Source organism: Condylura cristata, unplaced genomic scaffold (assembly GCF_000260355.1).
Source record: "Condylura cristata isolate star-nosed mole 26May11 unplaced genomic scaffold, ConCri1.0 scaffold00021, whole genome shotgun sequence".
Taxonomy (NCBI): Eukaryota; Metazoa; Chordata; class Mammalia; order Eulipotyphla; family Talpidae; genus Condylura; species Condylura cristata.
In genome coordinates this window covers 27,374,123-27,392,410 of record NW_004567122.1, presented here as the reverse complement: position 1 = coordinate 27,392,410, position 18,288 = coordinate 27,374,123, and the positions used below count along the sequence as shown (strand labels likewise).

At 50.8% G+C, this 18,288-nt stretch overlaps 1 protein-coding gene across 2 annotated transcripts in view; it reads left to right on the top strand.

Annotated features, from left to right (window-relative positions):
- The window catches only part of SPOCK1 (sparc/osteonectin, cwcv and kazal-like domains proteoglycan (testican) 1), a 439,606-nt gene that overhangs the window by 327,338 nt on the left and 93,980 nt on the right, over positions 1–18,288 (top strand). The gene's annotated exons all lie outside the window — the stretch shown is intronic.

Below are 18,288 nucleotides of genomic sequence, written 5' to 3'. Positions count from 1 at the left end.
CTCGAGAGCACCAGGGATGCTGTTGAGGACCTGGCGTTTCTGAATTCACTTGTCTGGGCACGGGGTGGGACTGTTGGGGCAGGAGCGCAGCCTCGGGGGCCTGTGGCCCTGCTGGGAGGAGCAAGGTCTGGAGTGTGTGCTGGTGGCAGAAGATAGACAGTGGCCTAAAGAAACATTGAAGAACTGACAGCTGGTCTTGGTGGCTGAGTGGCAAATCTAGAAAGCAGCTCCTGCTCTGAGCTCAGCAGAGGGTGTGTGCTGTGCGGGCCTCACCGATCCTCCTCTGGACTTCAAGCTTTGTGCCCCTGGATGGATGGCCCCTGTGGCCCCTGTGGCCCCTGTGGCCTCTGTGGCCTCTGTGGCCTCTGTGGCCCCTTGGCCCTTCCTTTCTCTGATCCACGTAGAAAGAGGAGGCTTTCGAGGCCCTGGCTGCCACCTTTCCTGTTTCCTGTAAGAACAGGAGCATTGGGATCGGGCCAGCCCATGCTTCACGTGGGATGTGTCTGCCTCTCTCCCTCTGGCGGGGGACAGCATTTTCGGGAGCCACAAGGGCTGCGGCCCAGATGTTTGGAAGGAGCCGGAAAGGAGGTTCCCGCTGCCCCAGGTCCAGGCCTCCTGCATGCTCCTTGCCAGGCCTCCGTCAACAGGACTTCACCAAGGGCCCTTAGCCAGTGCCCCCGTGACTGCAGCTCCCAGGTCAGGCTGCGTCTGCTCACTTCCCCCTGTGACGCTCAGCGCTGGGCCTCACCTCGGAGGAGCGGGCTCGCAGTGCAGCTGGGCGCCTCCGGAGCCAGCTCTGCTCCCTGGCATCAGCCTGCTGTCGGTAGTCAGCGACAAGCAGGCACACACATCTGCTCCCCTCCCCACAACATTTACTTCCTTAATCGCTGTTAAACAATTAGCAAATGGCTCATTTATGTCTAGACACAGAAGAGAGATGCCGAGTTAAGAACTGCTGCTGCGGAGGAAAATGCTTCGCTTCTCTTCTGGGCTTGTGCCCTGCGGGAGGGGTGGAGAGCGCTTGCTTTACAGAGTTGGCATTTCTTTCAACACACTGTTGCTGCCGATTATATTATTTTCAGAGTCATCTTAATAGTTTCTAACAATTGCTACCAAGTAAAGGTCATGTTTGAAGTTCTTGGCAAATGGAGTCTCTGTTGGCGGGCATTTCCCAGAACAGGCGGTTCTGAGGGTTAGAGCAAATCCAGGGTGATCGTCAGACTCCTCAAGATAAATCTTCTCAGTTTCTCCCAGACTTTCGTGGCCGGTCACCAAGGCAGGCACAGGAGATTTCCATGAGTGGTTGCTCTCCTTTGCTGTTTGGCACAGCGGAGGCCGTCTGTGTTTCCTGGGACGTTCGTCTCTGCAAAGCATTACCTCTACCAACCTGCTGGCCCAGAAGGTCTTTGCTGGCAAGGGCACATTGGTGAGGCCTGTGGTCTGACTAGGCAGAAAGTGAAGAGATGGGGAACAAGGGCTGAGGCTTGCATTTGTGTATTCTGTGCACCAGAAGACTGGGGTGCTCGGGCAATAATAATGGCATCCAGAATTGGGGGTGGGGCAGCGATTCTAAGTACTAGATCTTTGGTTCTGCCCTGCTTGGGTCATCCTGTGGAGGGACTGAAGTAAAAGTCTCCCATTGCACCCCAATCCATCACACCCGGCTGCTGTCAGATAGGAAAAGGAAAAAGAATCTGCCAGTAGACTCCAGATCACTGGAGGTGAGATGCAGGAGGTATTATTAACATACACTATTTCATTATTTTATTTTCTGTTGCTTGGAAAAAAGTCAAGGAAAGGGGAATTAGGACTTGAGAGATACTCAGTGGCATCTGACCAACTTTCAGCAAACTTTTTAGACATTAATCAACTCGAAGTTTGGGGACAAATCCCCCAGGACATATGGTTATACACGTATACACACGCAGAACCATTTTGGCTGTTTTCCCTACAGACCTTGTCATTTTCATTTTGATGTCCTCATCCGGGGTGACCAAATGTCATATGATAACGAGACCTGGTTCCCATAGTATGAAAACCCTCAACTCTTTATTTAAGTGGAATTCTTGACCTAGTTTTATTACCATCCCCTTTTCTCCTTCATGGGATTTTTGGAAAGAGCAAATATTTAAAATATTTATTGTGGATTAGTTAGGATATAGGCTCTGGCTGCTGTAACAAAAAGCCAAATGAAACAGAGGCTTAAGTAGGATAAAGTTCGATTTCTCGCTCGTGTAGGCATTCCAGAGGTGAGCGATTCAGGGCTGTTCAGTTGTCTCCAGATTGCGAATAACCAGGGACCTTTTAACGTGCTGCTCTGTCACTCTCAAAGACATACCAAGCTGCAAGAGAGGCTGGGAAATAACAGCCTTTGTTCTGGGCAGCTGTATGCCCAGCTAAAATTTGGGAGTTGTATTATTAAAGAAAGGATATTAGGATGGATGCTGCAGTTACATAGCTGATGCTACCACTGTAGTATTTGAAATAATAAAAACTAAACAGTGCATCATGACTAAAGACACATGAAGTAGTCACGTGACATTGTGCTTGGTGCCATCAGATTATTGTATCCCCCCTAATTCTCACAGCAACAGCACCTTTGTGTGGGTGCTATTATTACTCCCAAACTAAAGATGAGAAAACTGAAGTTACGCAATTGTTCCAAGGCCAGTCCAGCTCTTAAGTAACAGAACAGAGATTTGAACCCTGGGCTGACTCTTGAGTTAAAGTCTTTACTCCACTAGTGAGAGCCATCAGAAGAGTAACATAAAATACCAGCTGTATCATCAGGATGTTTTTGATTGCAGTGACAGAGGCATAACTCCCACTTTGCTTCATCCAACAACGAAGATTTACTGACATCTAAGGCTGGAAAGTGGCTGGAGTAGGCAGGCAGAAAAAGGAGGCGAAGCTCAGTGCTGAGAAAATTCCACTTCCTCCGGCCTCTCATCTCTGCTTGGCTTCCTTCTGCAGGGAGGCTTGGGCTCTCTCTCCCACAGGGAGGCTCCCTCCCCTCAGCAGAGTATGGATTCTGACAGGCCTACGCTCATTTGCTCCCAGCTCAGAAACCCCTAAGAAGCATGCAGTGCCTGTGTTTCCTCCCAGGGATAGATTGAAAAGTGAACATTGTGGATTTCTCTGTGGGCTCTAAGCTCCACTGTTCCCAATTGCAGAAACTTAAGATATTGTTGCCAGACGCTAGGCAACTGTTACCCTAAAGCCTTCTAGTTAGATGAGCTACTTCCCACCAGCGCAGTGGTGAGAGTCCATTCTGGTTCCTTTCCTTCCCCCGCCCAGGGATTTTCCTTCCATCCTGCAAGCTCAGCTATTGAGAAGGGTCTTTATTATCACGGAGTTCTTTGCTAGGCCACAGAGTTTTCAGGCTGTCCAGCCCACCGTATGGTTGATATTCATACTTATGTAAAGACTGTCCCGAATGTGGTGCAGTAAGTGCTCCGGCAGGAGTACGTGTATGGTGCTAGCTGTGTGCAAAGACATAAATGGCCTTAGCTAGCACAGAGGGCTCCAGGAGCTGTCACTGAGGAGATGGTGCTCGGCCAGGCCTCTGCTGAAATCCTAGGAGTCCCTCCGCTCCACCCTGGCTGGCATGGATGGGTGTGACTGTGGGAGGCTCAGGTCATCAGATGCCTTCAAGGTGCATCAACAAGCAGAAATTGTGACGCATCCTTCCACTCCAACTCACTCTGTGCTTTGATGGGTACCAGGAAATTGGTTGTGTGCTGGTTTGCTGTGAAGAGGGCCCCTGTGGCTGGTCTAAGGCATGTTGGCAGGAAATGGGCATAAGACAACATGAGAGATGTAGCTGATCTTGCTCACATACACAATAGATAACCTTTTGGTTTTTCTACGAGTAGAGGAAAAGGCAAATAAACCTATAAATTGAATTCCATGTGGTCCCGACCCCAGGCTCGTCTTGTACCCAGTCTTTCCTCTGGTAGCCTTTGCACAGCCTCCCTTTGTGGAGATTTGCATTTCTGGGGGATTGCGGTGCCTTAAGTTGGCCAGGGTTTCCCTGCTACTGAAGGAAGGGGTGCTGTTGTGAGTGTCTGCTGGATGGAGGCCAGCATCTTAGGAAGGACACCCTTGGCCAGAAGATAAGGCCACACATGCTGCATGCAGATCCAAAGATGTCTCACTTGTTTTAGAAAGGGAGAAAACCAACAACTTGCTGTGCTAGAAGTGAGAACCATTTATGGCATTTATTAAAGCCATTTCTCTCAATAAGCAATTATGACGTCAATTCGTGGTAAACTCTAACTCAGCTAATATTCCCTCATGTAACTAACAAACCTCAGGCTGAGGCTTAGGAAATGAGATCAGCTTCTCTGAGGATTACCCATAACTGGTGTGGAAATACCCTCTTGAAGACTGGCATGAAAAGGTCTGCCTGTACGCACTCAAGTGGTATGTCAACAGGGGATATTTTCTTTTCAAGAAAAACAAAAGCAATATGATCATGAACTTAATTAAGGTTGTTAGCAATGATTTAATTAAAATGATAGTGCTGTGCACATTCATTCCGGCCAGGGACCTTGCTGTCTTTGAAAGGATTGCTTGGCAGAGATCTCAGGTGCTTTGCAGTTTTGCCTAATCCTTAATTTCATCTCCTGTTGAGGTGAAGATGAGCATTATCATGTTCAGGTAATTGCTTTATCAAATGGTTTAATTGTGCATTCAACAGGCCTGACAACAAGAAGGTTTATTCTTCCTAATGTGTTTTTAACAAAAGCGCTAACTAATTACACAGCATTCTACTCAGGGCCTTTGAGAAGAAGAAATGAAAACCTATTCTTCAAATCTTGGTGAAATTCATGTTTGCATATAGAACATAGAAATAAGTGGTAAAATAATTAGTTGAATTGCTTCCTTCTGCCCTAACTTTAGAGCTAACCTGAACGGTGCAATTTATAACTAATGTGAATGTTGGCCACCCAGTCTGTGCAAATTCTGTGGATGCAGCTTCACCAGGACGGTATTTGAACATCTGTGCTCTCTGAAAATGTCACAATAACCATTTTGCCTGAAAGTTTGTCCTCAGGAGCCAAAAAGACTGTGTTGTCTTGGCATGTTCCAGGCAGTAATAAATGTATAATGGACCCGAGGACAGATGTGCCCTGTGATCAGAAGGGACTGCCGCGTTCGGCCAACTGGTTGTCAAGCATTCTGAATTTCAAGTGATGTTGAACCTACCTTACCTTAAAGGAACTTTCTGTTGAACTAGAACACTAACGTGTCCCCTACAGACTTGTCTCACATGCCCTCCATTCCATGAAGGCCTGTAGAGGCTCAAGCTAAAGTCATTTGGCTGAAGCCACCAATGAGACTAAAATACTTGATATTTTAAAGCTGGTTTGGTAGTCCACTCTTTTTTAAACAATTTTCTGAGTCCATGAAATACTCTTTCTTTCCCTCTTTTGGTAAAAGAAAAAATTCTTGATCACAGTGAAGTGTGTTGGGGGATTATGTGGTCACAGCCTTTGGCTAAGGATGGACACAGTTGGGATCCACCCCTGGGATGGAAACCCAGACATGGGCATGTTTCTTTGGAGTTTCTGAGCTGGGAGCCAATGAATGTGGGGCTGTCAGAAATCATATATGCTTTGCAAGGGGCCAAGGCCTCCCTGCAGAAGGAAGCCAGGCAGAGATGAAGGCAGGAAGAATGTTGTCAGCATTGTGTTTCTGATACGTTCTCTCCTTTAACATGCTGAGTTCAACAGTAGGCTTGATTTAAAAAATAATAATAACGATTCTTTGTAAAGTCCATTTTCTCTGTGGACTCTAGTTAGAAAGAGGAAAGGTCACAATGGAATATTACTCAGCAATAGAAAAGATAATCTCATGCCATCTGTGGCAACATGGATGGAGGTGGAAGGGATCATGCTCAGTGAAATAAGCCAGAAAGAAAAAGAAAAATACCAGATGTTTTCATTCATAGTAGCAGTGTAAGGGACCAGGGAAAAAAATAATCGCAATCAAGTAAAAACTAAAATCAACAAACAACTATAAACCAGAGACACCGATGGAACTTTTTAACAAAGGGCCTGCCTTCATTCAGTGAGGATGGCATGACACACAGAACAGGCAGCGACAGACTCGGCACACAGACAACTGGTCAGAACAGGTCGGCACTGGGGAGCTGCCCATGGCCTGACCTGTGAGTGACAGCCCAAGTATGTAGCTCCATTTATGCTCTTGGGAAGGCACAGGAAGTCTGAAGCCACCAACCGGCTTAAAGTAGTCCTGGGTGGGGAGTGCCCGGGATTAGGATTTCTTGGAAAAGCAAATAACAGTTCTCTCTGGGGGACTGAACTTACAGCTCACATCACACAGGATTCCCTCAGAACTGCCAAACATCGACTCATAAAGTTTTAAAGCATAGAAGGAAATAAAAACAAGAAATAGCATAGACAATAAACAGCAGAATCAGACCCCCAAGGCTTGAGAGAGATTTTTCAGGTACAGGACATAAAATCAGCTGAAATGTTTAAATAAAAAAGACAGTTTGAAACTTACATGATGAGTGATCTGCCATAAGAACTCCCGCGTCAGTTTGAAATGTCTACAGTGTGAGAAATGTAATCGTTAAAGGGACATTTTAGTGACAAAAGCATGCCTGTAAACTCCTTTGCCATGGGAAAGAAGCCAGGGGTCCAGCTCCTCAGTCTAAGTTTTGCAGTGAAAAAGAAGTAATTAATCACGTGGCCATTCTTTCTGTATAGACCACTTTTCAGGATAACCCAAAAGCTCTTTTCAACACGGGGAATTCTTCCCAGAAGGAATGCAGGTAGTAGGTCAGAGGAGGCAAGAGTAGAATTAGAAACTTGCCATGGGTTAGCCCTAGTAAGGTGGGCCATGTCGGTAACCACCAGTCAGTCCTGAGTGAACCCATTTGCTTTAAAATTCACGATGACTCAGACTTTTGCCGCCTAAGTCTCAGATACATCTTAGAATCACTTAAGTTGCAACAGGCATTATCTGCCACTGGGCCACTGGGTCGGAGGCACACAGCAATATGTGTGGAGTTTTTCCCAAAAGGAATTGACCCTAAGTCTAACCAAGCCCATGGCACTAACTTCCACTTACAGGGCGTGTGCAAGGAGGCCACAGAGAAGCACACAGGCAAATTCAGAAGGTGGGATGTTTGTTGGGCCAGAAAGGGGGCCTGGTTTGTGCATGAAGAAAGGGGGTGTAGGAAATAGCTACCCAGTGTTGATGAATACTGGTGAACCCAAAATGAAACAGACCCATCAAAATTGAAAGAAAAAATGCTTTGGGAACTTACAGAAAAATTGATTTGCAGGGCTCCTGGAATAATTTTGTAGGTGGTGGAGGGATGAGGGAAGGGAGCTGGAGGGTGGAGAGGCACCCTCACCTAGCTCCTGGCCTGAGCAGCCAGTCTCTTGGGAGCAGGCCACTGTGGCCAGTCTGGAGAGGAGGGGAGGTCGTGCTCTCTTGGGCTTCCCTGAGGCACCCGCTTGCTACTGCTGGGGAGTGCGGGTCTACTGGGGAGAAGAGCTAAAGCAGTAGAATCGGCAGGTGAAACAGCAACACGTGGCTGCTTAAGACCTTCAGGGTCTCAAGAAGAGGGCAACTCTAGAACCTAACCCCAGAGATAAAGATTTTTCTAACAGATTTTTCTTGTGAAGCATTGAAAGATAAAGATGCAGGTTAGCCTGAGCACTCAAATCACTTTGGATTCTCCATTCTCCATATTTAGGTATATCCCAGATTTCAGCATCCCCTGGGTACAGAGCAGAGTTTCACTTATTCACAGTGACCTTCTGCTCCTCTTTGAGCGGCAGATGCCCCAGGGGCTGAGGGCCTGCCACCGGAGCAGGATGGAGGTGGGCGAGACTCTGGGGTGGCGAGGAACCTGCAGACCCAGTGCTCTTTCAGAGGACTTCTTGGGTGGAGGGACTGTGGAGTGTTCACTGTGTCGTGAGAAGAAGTTAGGCCAGGTGCTTTAGTGCCTGGGAATCAAGAATCACTGATGAGTGCTGGTGAGGGAGGGCCGTCATGTTTGACTTGGCCTGTATGGCTGAAGTGGCAAAACTATCAGTCCTACAGGTGACAGGGAAACAAAGAGCGTTACCCTCCAGAGGCCTTGTGCTGAGAGTGGCTGCGGCGTGTTCTGACGGCGTGTAGGTTCAGCTCCGTTCACTAATTCCCATCTTCCTTCTCCAAGTCTGCAAAGCTCGAGGAGGTCACACATTTTGCTGGTGCTGGCTTTGGGACCCGCTTCCAGAGTGGCCTCTTCAGAGTGACATGCAACCATTGTGCACCAGGCCTGTGCTGGACACTGCTCCCGTGCCCAGGAAGTGCGCCGTGTTTCTGGGGAGGACAGATGTGTAAACGTAAGGAGTGTCATACATCAGCCAGGTGAGGGGTGTGGTAGAGGCTGAGGTGCTCGGTGGGAGCACAGGGGAAGGGTTAAGCCCTGGAGCAGGACAGGTCTCTGTTCAGGTCTCTGTTCAGTTTGTTAGCTGTGACCTTGACCAAGCTACAAAGGCTCCTGGTGCTCCAGTGTCCTTGTCTATAAAATGCGAATAATGACAGCTTCCTCAAAGAGTTCTTGCAAAGGTTAAATTAGCAGATAGACTATTCTCAGAATAGTAGCAGCTCCTGGGAAATCAGTCTCGCTCCAGCCTGCCCAGGGCACGTCTGTATCACATTTCTGTGGCGGGCCTGTCTCTGCTGCCTCTCCTGCCTCAGCAGCAGGCTTGCTCCAGGTTCTGCACGCCGAGGGCGGAGAGCCTTTGGTGGTGGTCTTGACGGATGTTCCTGCAGTTGGTGTGAAACACTGCTTGGGTTCCTTTTCATTCCAGTGAGTGACCTGGGGCGAGCCTTAGGCCATAGCAGCTTCAGCTGAGACTGGGCTCCTGGTAGTAAAATCAGAGATTGTGAGGAGAGAGTGGAGACGCATTTCAGGCGGGCGTATTCTTGCGCACTTCTCACGTCACGTCACCCCCACTGTAATACTTATCCATCTATCAGAAGCCTCTAGAGCTCCTCAGATGTGCTTGGCAGTGGGGACAGTTGCTGTTTGGGTTCTGCCAGGATGGCCAAGACAGCATTCACACCTGAGAGAGGCCGGGGGCTTTGCATGCTGTGCTGACCATTGCCGGCCAGAGGAGAATTGCAGAAAGGTGGTCGAGCCGAGTCTGTGCAGGGAACCGCTTAGCCCTGCTCTTTCCCACAAAGCCCTTCCCTTAAGCTAAGGCCACCTTAGGCACAGGCCCGGGACCGGGGTCTGCTCCGGAGTCCCTCCTATGGGGCTGGCTTCGTGCCCCGCTGCACACACTGCATCAGATGTCACCTTGTGCCACCCACACTGCCAGGCACACTGCAAGCCATGGCCCCTTTCCTTCTCACAGCCCCCCTGTCACCTGGGCACCTGCACCAAGCCCCTGCTTCAGAGACTGAGGAGAGACTGTCTTTGTGACACACCTGGCCTCAGCTGCATCTTGGCCAGCCGGGCCTCCACACACACCCCCCAAGGACTCGTGAGGTCCACACCTGGCACCCCACACTGCTGGAGTCGTCGTAGAGTTGCCAGATTCAACTAAGCTGGGAGGGGTTGAGTTCAGTTAGAACTGGCAAGAAAACTAAATTTTAATTACAAATATTTTTGAAAGAATTCTTTTTTACATTACCGTGAGTGCGGTGTGCAGCCCTATTAATTCTTCCCTGGTGAATAGTACAAATGATGCCTTGGGCTGGCTCATCGATTTCTCGCTCCAGCGTGTGCCACTGTGATGATCTGTGTGCAGTATCTCAGGCCACGCCGCCTCCTTTCGCAGCAGTGGAAATGGACCCTTCCCCTCGTGCCTGCATGAATCCCTCCCCTTCAGCAGACCTTTCCCCCGACACTGGCAATTGCATGATGCCGCAGCCAGCCCTGGTGCCATTTCTCAGAGCCCTGACCAGGGTGTCTGAGTATGGGGGGGTGTGGAGTGGGGGCTGCAGTCACGCACCACAGGGGAGCCCAGTAGAGCAGTGTGCCTGGTGCTGCGCCCAGTGGCCTTCTGGGAGTGGTAGTGTAGTGGCCTCATTGTGTATACTGCAGGGGGGAGGAGCCACCCTGGAAAAATGGTCACAGCACAGGGCCCTCCATGGTGGCGCAGCAGGTTAAAGCACAGCACTAAGAAGCTACAGCCACTGCAGCATGAGTTCGATCCCCACCCTGGAAGTGACCACATGGCGTGGCAGACCTCTCCTGACCCGCCCGCTGCTCCCCTCAGCAGTGTACTTCATCACTTGGCCTGTTCTGTTCCCCTCTCTGTTTCTGGTGAATCCTCTCACTCCCCACACATCTGGCCTGTACCCCAGTTCTGTATGCATAAATACATAAAAAAAAAATGATCACAGCATACAGTGGAGCAGCTTCAGGGGCCACAACAGAGCTGGAGGCTGAGGATGGGGCATGTGGGGCACCTCCAGGGAGGCCCCCGACCTTCCCGCCCCACAGTCACCTCAGAAACAGAAGTGCCTGTGCCGCGGCCATCAGCGCCCCAGTCTCTGGTGACCTCGCCCCGCTCCTGCCTGCCCACACTCCCAGAGTCTCCCAGATGCCGGGGAGGTGGTGCTGCTGGAGGGAGTAGGGGCCACGAGGCCGCTTGGTTTTCACAGCTGGCAGGTTTTCTTGATTGCATGTTTTGTCGATCCACATTTTTATCTGTAGCTGTCATTTTTCTTGACCTGCTATTTCAGTCACTCAAAACAGTATTACTGTATTGCCTTGGAATTGCTTAGCCTTTTTACCTGTATAAAGTTTCCATCGCCTCAGAGGTGATAATAGCTAAGGATGAGAACTGCGGACCAAGGACCAGGCCCTGCCACTGGCCTGGCTCTCCGGAGTGGGCCCCGTGCGCCTCAGGCGCCCCTGGGTATTCGCTCTTCTCCTGCCAGTCTGGTCCTTACATCGACAGAGAAAGTGACTTTGTCCTCTGTGTTGGAAATGACGAAACAGACACTCAAGAGAGTGACCTTAGCGAAGGTCATACAGTTTCAAGTGACAGAGGTGGGTCTGAGCCAGACGTGGGCGAACCCAAGCAGTGCTGGCCTTTTCCAACACCGGGTGCATGTGGCATGTCGAACTCTCCTTTCCGCTGCCCCGAGCAGTCGCCGCAGGGAGGGGGTAGGGTGCCTCTTTCAGGGCCTGCTGGAGCTGCCCCTCCGGTATTGACCGGCATCTCACATTGAGTGCTGAACACCCTCAGGGCCTCCTCCCCTGCCCTGGCTATACCCTGCACCCAGCGTGCAGGCCCCAGGCCTCAGGGATCCCTGCCGCCTCTTTTCTCTCCTCCTCTCCCCCAGTCCCACTGGCAAGTCTTGCACCTGCCAAACTAGCTCCTGACTTGACCTCTCTTGACCAGTGTCTGTCCTGCCCTGCGGGTGCCATCATCTGGTGCCAGCGCGTTTCCTGGCCGCCTCACTGGCCTCTGCGCCCAGTGGCCTGTTTCTCACAGAGTATGTCAGCAAGCTGGGGGGCACCCGGTCATTTCCCATCACTGCCAGCATGGTACTAGCAACTCTGACCATTGCCCAGGTGTGCTGTGATGGGCTCTGTCTTCCTTCATCTCACCGTGTCTCTTTGCCATGCTGTCTGGCCACCTGGATGCGCTTGTCCCCATCAGGGCTTGGGGGCGTGCCCATCCCCCTGCAGGAGCGGACTCCCCTGGACGTCAGTCACATCACCGGGTCCTCATCAGATCCTGGCTGAATGTCCCCTCCTCTCAGAGACCCTCCGTGACAGACACAGTAGAGCTGGTTTCACCCCGTGGAAGTAAATTTGATGAAGGCTCCCTAAGGACAAATGAACTCTCAGAGGCAAAATAGTTTCATCGTGGAGAAAGGGGTTAATCACCTTTAGTTCACCATTCAATGTGCAGGTACTTTCATGCCAGGTTTTGTGCCCAGCCCTTGAATCACAGATGAGATGTTGGAGTCCCCTGTCCGGAGGTGCCCTCCACGTGGAGGGACAGGCTGACCTGCCATCTTCCCACAGGGAGCTGGTGAGGAGCAGGCAGGCTCAGAGCTGGGGCCACGGGAGCCAGCAATTAAATTAAGTGAGGCTGTCCAAAGGACTGTTATTTTGATTTGTCCCTACCAGAAACCAAGACCTAAAGGGAGTAGCTGCCAGTGGGCCTGTCTCTCCGTGGAGACATGCCCAGGCCTTTTGCAAGGACAGCCCTGGGCGCTTGGCTGCCTGGAAGTGAAGCTTTGGAAGAAGGAATGTTTCACGGCGTCAGATAGAGTGAGGGCACTACTCATCATTTCAGTTGAGTAGTGCCCTTGGGAGCCTTCTCATCTGGCTTGGCACTGTTTTGCTGAAGCTGGGACTCTGTATCCCTGAACCAAGTCCAGGACCCCAGGACCTCCATTGTAGCCCCACAGGTAGTAGGTGCTCAATAAATGTCAGTGGGATGAAGAGGGGGAGAGAAGAGCCAGCCCTGGGGAGATGCAGGATGTGCATGCCTTACAGGCCACAAGTCCTCAGACTCCTAACAGATCTTCTGAGGGGTTGGCATGTCTTTGCACCCCATTTGGCCAAAGCCAGCATGTGTTTCTGTTGAGTTCTCCACTCCTCTTTACCTGCCAGCCATAGAGCACACGGTGGTGAAAAGAAAATCCGAGGCTCTGTTTTCCTGCTCTTGGGCCACTCTTTTAGCCTGTGTCTTGGCCCAATCGCACAGCTGTCTAAACATCTGCGGGATGGGGTGGGAGGCAGGCGGGAATCTGAAACAGAGCCAGAGAGGGTTCTGAGCCAGAGGAACTGCTTCAGGACTACAGGTGGCCGGGAGTCACTGGAGAATCAAGTGGTGTCTCGTCAAAGCCCCTTGCTTAAAAGCCCAGAAGAACAAAGGGACTTTCCTTTTACAAAATCCGCCTATTCTGTTGGTGCCACGACCCTTTTACTCTCTTGGCTTGGGAACCATGGAGCATTTGATAGACCTTTGTGGTTTCAAGATGAAACTATAGCAGCAGTCAAGCTGGACTGCTTCTGCTTCTTGGTTAACTTCAGCCAGCAAAAGCGCTTGCTGAGTTCTGGTCCTGTGCCTGGCTGTGCCTCGGCCAGTGTGGAGACAGGCTGGTCATGGCTCCTGCCCTGGAGCAGTAGGTGGCCCTAGCTGCTGCTTGTGTCCGCTGGCTACACAGTGAGGGGCGCTGGAGCAGAGGTTTGGGGACCCCCAAGCGGCCCATCTGTATCTGTGTGTGTGTCAGCAGTGCAGAGGAAGGAAGACCCGGATAGAGGCAGAGCAGACCCCGAGGATGAGACTGTGCCTTGCAGACCGCGTGGAGCACGGCGCCTGGGCTGGAGAGTGGGGAGGAGGCTCCGGAGCGTCTCTCATTGTGTCACCTCGGGGACGCGTTCATTGCCTAATTGCTTCTGTGTGAGAAGTTCGGAAATCACACAGCAATTTTGTTGAGAAAAGGATGGCAAAATTGCTATTTTGCAAAAAAAGTTGTTTATTCTTGAGGCAAGTTCAACCCTTTTCCATTGAAATAGAACCTTAAAACAAGCAGCTTGTCTTGCGTAGGATTTGCGAGTCTTGTTAGAGAAAGGATTGCTTCCATTTCTGTTGTTCTGAAGGCTGGACTGTCTCCAAGTCGCTCCCATTTCTCCACCGAGGTCTCCAGTCAGACATGGAGACGTCTGCATCAGGCATTCCTCCGTGAACTCATGCCCGACAGCACGGCACCTGCTGGGGGGCCCCAGCCTACCCCTGAGTGTATGTTGGTGGGTGCACTGATGCCCTGTTCCCTCTAAACCCTGCAGCTGTCCTTGGTAGTCACAAAGCTTCTAGCACAGGACTTCAAGTGTGGTTAGAGGCTTGAGTTTCTAAACCTCACTTTCTGTACTTCATTCCTGAACAGGAGTGTAGATGTGTATGTTTTTGTCTCACTGTTAATGTGGGTGTGTGTGATGGGGCTTTGGAGCCCAGCAGACATCTAGACTTTTTGTAGAGAACATTTCCCTTTGAAGATGACTTCCAGATGTCAGCCCCCACTTTTCTCGATGACTCAAGTCTCAGCCTGTACTCTGAGCAAAGTCACAGAGGAGGTGCCGAGAGGCAGCAAACCTTCCCTGAGTCCTGGTTGCGGGAGACCTTGCAGGTGGCTCATGCCCACAGGTCCCTGACACCTGAGGCTCTGCTGTTATGATGTGGTCAGTGTGGGAGGAGGAGGAGGGCAGCTGCCTCCTGGGAATCCACTAGGGTCAGTGCATTCAGTGTGAGACAGGGCCTGCCACGCCCTTGGGTGTCAGGTAAAGGAGAGAGCTTTCTATGTGCCCTTCCATCAAGGACAATGAGCCTGTTCTAAGATGCTGTTGATACTGGTGGCTCTCAAGGTGTTTGTATTTTTAGTGTTCCGAATCCATTCACAGGGTGCATCTCAGACTTGGGTGCTCACGAGCAGGGACAGGGAAGGGCCGGGAAGCTGGAAAGGCTGATGATCTGTTGGCTCTGCCAGGAACAGCCTTCTCCTCTCTTCCAAATACATCCTCAAAATGTGTTTCTGTGCTTCTGCACTTCCTGTCCGTCCGGTTCAGCTGAATACCCCTCCGGCTCCCCCTACCACATAGACTGTCTTCTGCCAGAGCCCACGAGGCAGCTGCTTCTAGCTCCTTACAAGACTGGGCTCTGAATTGCACCCGGAGCCTCTTCCCTCAGCTTTGTCTTTGCTCCTGGTCTCCCACACGCCTCTTGTTTCTCTCATCCTCAGATCCTTCCCCCAAGTGCAAGGCTGTCTGGAAGATGGGGACTTCTCAGCCTCTCAGCCCTGCAGTGCATCAGGTCTGTTGCCATGGCTTGTCCATGAGCGTGGCCCATCAGCGTTAGTTAGCTGTGCATTTGTGAGCTGACTTGAAGATTCCCAAAGGTTCCTACGTGGTGTGTCTCTCAAAATGCATTCTCTGACCAAAACACAAGGTTGGGATGCAAAGCTAGGAATATCCTGAGCAGTCAGAGACAGGTGGCGGGGGTGAAGTGAGAGACAGTGATAGGACTACAGGCTGATCACTTGAAATGTCCTGATACCATTCCTCTTCTTGCCTTTCTTTACAAATGCCTCGTAGCAAGCCCACCAGGTGATGAGTATCCAATAGTAGAATGAAGCCAAGCACAGACCCAGATCTGCTCAGCTTTCAAATCCATGAGAGATTGCTGAGCAAATGAAAAACATAACTGCAGCTCAGATTGCTAGAGCCCGAGGGGCTTGGCTATGAACTTTTCCTGGTGAAAATACAGGAGGCGAGGGTGTGGCTTCAGCCCCAGGGCACTGTCCTAGCCTTGGGGCACAGGAATGGGAGGTGTTGGGGGGAGATGTTAGATAGAAGATGTTGCCCCTTCCCCTAGAGGAGCCCACATCAGTTTTGAGGTAGTTAATGAAGGTGCAGCTGAGTTGGAGGGAAGACTAGATCACAGCTCGCCCAGTCTCTACTGCTCCCTGCTCCCCAATCTGGAGCAAGGTTTACAGATGTGGAAGGTGAGACCAAGTCAGGTTGCTGGATAAGCAGGCTCGAAGCCCTTACTGACTGCTACCCAGGAGCTGTCCAGGGAGATGCTTCTAGGCCACAGTAAGCTTAGCAGCTCTGTGCCAGAGTAATCCTGGGTTCCAGTGTATCATGTTGCCCGCGCATTACCCACTGGCTCAGGAAGTCCTCTTCTTCCTCCTCTTCCCTCTCTCCCTCGCCTCCTTTCTGAGGATCCTTGGTGTTTCTCCCTCCCCTGGGGCTTGAACAACCCGCTCTGGGCCATCTCAAAAATCCAGTGAATGCTACACTTCTAACTCTAGCCCTTCCTGCATGTCCCATTCTCAGTGCTCCCCAGCTCCCAGCCCCTGGCACACTAACTGTCCCATTCTCTGCAACAGATGCTGTGAGCTGCTACTTCAGAAAGAAGCAAAGTTCCAATCTTCCCTGTCATACAGGTGCCAGCGATGTGGGAATTTTTTTTTAAAAGATTTTTTATTTATATGTACAGAACTGGGGTCTAGGCCAGAGGTTCAGGGGTGGTGAGAGGCTTTACCAGAGACAGAGCGGGGAGCAGAACATGCAGATAGATGAAGTACACTGCTGAGGGGAGCAGCAGGCGGGTCAGGAGAGGTCTGCCGTGCCATGTGGGTCACCTCCAGGGCTGGGACTGAACTCATGCGAAAGCAGCTGCCACCAGCTTGCCATGCTGCGTCCTTGCCGCTTGCACCACCAGGGAGGGCCATGAAATAGCTCTTTTAGATGAAGTGTATGATACGTATAATATCGATGATAACATTTCTAATAATTATAAAGATAAAAGAGCTACTCTTCATTGAGTACTGCACCATGCCAGAATCTCTCTTTATTACCCCACTTTGTACACAGCCAATCCGTGTCTGTGGAACTACCCCTGTTTTCCAGAGGGCAACATGAAACTTGAGAGGGAGCTTACAGGACTTGTAGATTCATGTTTCTGGGACTTGCACCCAGGCCTCTTGCCTCCTGGGAAGAAAGGTAAGGGACTAGAGACTTCCAGCAACAGCATTTTGAAGGCAGTCTCTAAGTGAAGCCCTCACCTCCGGGGATGAAGGGACCCTCTGGCCTGCCGCGGCGTTTCTGTTTGGAGGGAAATCAACAAGGCTGTGCACTGCCTCCTTCACCATTCTCTTCAGGAAGCTTTTCCTGGTGTGTCCTTATTGTATTGATATAATTCATTTCAACAAATGTCTACAAGGGCTTCCCTGGCAGCTGGGGAAATGACAGCTTGTTACATAATAAGAGCATTTGATTAGGGCTCGGAAAACATTAGTCAAGTCTCTGCTTCACTCTGTATCATCTGTAACCTTGGATAAATTGTGTAATGACTCTGAGTATCAGTTTCTTCGCCCATCAAGCAGAGCTAATGACAACAGAGGCCTCTCAGCTGTCTTTGGCAGTTTCTGCTTAGGTGAGGCTGGTAGGGAGGCACTGAGCCCTTGGCCCTCTGTAACTTTGGGGTTGGCATACTTTGTCCTGAACCAGTAGACCCAAGTTTGAGGAGACGTGGTGGAAGGAGAGGAGGGACAAGGCCGGGGAAGTTGGCAGAGAGAGGTCCTCTGGCCCTAGTGGGGCTCCTGACAGGAGAGGGTTAACCTGGGGACTGAGAGGAAGACCCAATGGGGAGTCCTGAGCTCAACACTGGGTGAGCATGTTTTCACTTCATTTGCCGTAAATCGAACAACCCTGGAGTAGATATTATTACTTGCAGTCTACAAGTGGGTTCAGCTGAGACCTGAGTGTGATAGTCTCATCTCCAGCCCTGCGTGGGGCTGCCCTGTGGCTTCAGGAAGTGGGGCTGGTGTTGGGTGATGAAATGGGGACACCACTCTGCGTCCATCCATCTGCCCGGCAGCCTGCTCGCCTTAGTGTTTTCCTGCAGGAGTCAGATGATCTAATGGAGCAGAGAAGAACTCCGCTGTTGCTTACTTCCTATCAGAGTCCTCATCGGGCATTAGTAACTGGCTGAAGAGAAGTGGAGTTGGCCATTTTCTGTGGAATAAATGTGCTCCTGGCTTCATCACTTTTTATTCCCCTGTGATATGGAGGAGGGGGCTTCCTTCACAGAGTAGAGAGTCAAATGCTTCTACTCTGCTCAGGGACTCATCTTTTAACAGTCTCTCCAGCAGCTTCCTCACCCCTCCTGGTGTCTAAAGGCAGGCCAAGGCTGCTGGCCTCTTTGGCTAGCCCCTGTCCTTGGTGCTGAACCTCTCGTCGTTTTCCTGCTCTCTCCTCTCAGAGGCGACAGAGCTGAGGCTCATGAGGGCTTTAACTTTGAATCCTGGTTTCCCCTTGCTAGTAACTTCTGGGTCCTTTTCTGATAGCTCCCATTAGGCCCACCTCACACGTGGCTGTCCTCGGCCACCTGCCCTGTGTGGGGAATGGGTGTGTGGAGGCAGGTTCTGCATGGTCTCAGTGAGCTACCTCTGGAAGCTCCTCAGAGTTTGTCTGTCTGGGTGCTCAAGGTCCCTGTTATTAGAATCACAGATGTGGTTGTCTTCTAGATACACAGAAATGCTGTTCTTGGTAAGTTCTAGCCCTTTACTTTGACTATAATTGCAATGAATGAACAACATTTGTTGATGGTAGAATAATTCTTGTGCTTTGTATATTTGCTCACCTTCCGTGGGTGCAGGCTCCCTTTGCTTGCTTTGTTGGAGGGGTATGAGTATGTAGATGGAGAGGAGAAATACCTAGAGCCAGGGAAAGGTGAGCTGGCCCTGGTAAGGTTGAAGGAGAGACTGGGTCAGGGG